The sequence below is a fragment of the Rhagoletis pomonella genome, unplaced genomic scaffold (genome assembly GCF_013731165.1).
Source record: "Rhagoletis pomonella isolate Grant_MI unplaced genomic scaffold, Rhpom_1.0 Rhpom_scaffold_00009, whole genome shotgun sequence".
NCBI lineage: Eukaryota > Metazoa > Arthropoda > Insecta > Diptera > Tephritidae > Rhagoletis > Rhagoletis pomonella.
The window spans coordinates 14976101-14977958 of record NW_023458563.1 but is presented as its reverse complement, the minus strand read 5'-3'; positions in this window follow the sequence as shown (position 1 = coordinate 14977958).

Genomic DNA, 1858 nt, shown 5'->3' with positions numbered 1-1858 from the left:
ATACTGTGTGTTTGGCGCGATATAACCAGTAAACAACCTTCGGTGAATTTGGCGACTGCCTTCCTCGGGGATGAATATGCTAGGGATGAAATTATTGGTACACACGCCTTCCAAGCACGCAGGGTTGCTTTTAAGAAACAAAAAATAATTAACTCCAAATAGTTTCAAAAAGTATAGTGTAAAACGAAATTTATTGAATAATTCCACATAAAATTGTATACATAAATGACTCATTTTCTAAACCATTTAAATAAAACGCATTTCATAACCTTTTTTGTGCAAACGGCATTTGCGAATTGATAGAAAAGTACTACGGATTGTAAATTTTTGTTAACTATGAGTTGAATGAAAATTTTCAACCTGGCCTGACGGTTTTGAAGAATTTTTTTGTTCTAATTTTATTAATAAGGCGTCTAATAACTGCATGGCTTTTAGTTCTAGATGAATAAAAGTCAGTAAAGACAAGTCTTTTTTGTATAATTTCTGATTTTAATTGCTCAACTTCTTTTGCACCAGAGCAACTGTCAAAAATTTCCAGCAGTAAAAAGTTACGAGTTGGCACAGCAGAAATGTAAAATTTTCTCGCCATAATAAAAAGTTTTTTCAACATGGAACTTTTCTACTAATTGACATGAAATTACTATCTCAACGCTCGGAGCGCTGCCACTGAGGGCCTTTGCCAACTGATAAAAAAGAGAAAATTTGGAAAGACCAAACAAAAATTTTGAGATTTCTCGTTGTGAAGTTTTACCTAGCTCGTGGGACAACGCAAAATTTTGACAGCTTGTAAATATGTATACACATAAAGTTGTTGGCGGTAATAAAGAGCCAAAATTAAATGGAAAAAAGAACAAAAAGCGTACGTTAGTTGTCAGTTATAAATTAAATTCAATTTACTTGCGAATATTTGTTTGTTCTATTTATTGAAAGGCAACCACGCGGAAAAGTTTGTGTTAATTATATTGATAACAGAACCTGGCAGCTCGCACGTTGTCTAAATTCTCAAGTAACATAAAATCCACAAAAGAATACATTGCTTGTATTACCATCAATACGCCATGTATAAATTTTAACAACACACAAAAATAGAGCTTTCGCACGAGCGTTTGTTTGGTTTTTTAACACCATTTATAATTTTCTTTTACGATTTGTCAAATGCTTAAATTTTATTATCTAATAATAATGCAGCACACAACCCTGAAATCTAAGAAAAAGTCTGAGGAAAGCCATTAAATAGCAGCACATTACCCCGTGCCTTCCTCAGGAGTGAATATAACTACAACAACAACGACTACTACAACAACAACCCAAAAAGGTTGGTTACTGTCTATACTGTGGTGTTTGGTTGTTGCGCTTTGTTTCTTGTATGCAAAAATGCCTTGCGAGAAATATTACATGCTTGAAAATGCTTTTGGTGACATGCAATGCCTTTTGTGTTATAAGTCATTTAAAAAATAAAGAATATACTATTCAAAGACATTTTGATTATTTTCATAAGGAAACATTTTGATGAAGAAGAAATTCAACGACTTTTTAATGAAAAAAGTTAATTTTTTTTCAAAAAATTAAAGGGTGGTTGTTAAAGGGAATATGTATGCGATTAAAAGACATTTTTAATAATTCACATAATGACATGGAAATTTTGGTGAACATGAATTTCATTTTTTTTATTTAAATTTTCAATATTTGACGTGGGTGAATTCAAATGAATTTTGTAATTTTTTATTTGAGTTTTGCCTCACTATTTTCATAACTCATACAACTAAAAACTCGAGAAAACCAGTTTTAAGGTTATGAATTTACATAAATATACTCTCAAGGGAAAAATTAATACATATTAGCTTTATCATTTGTTTCC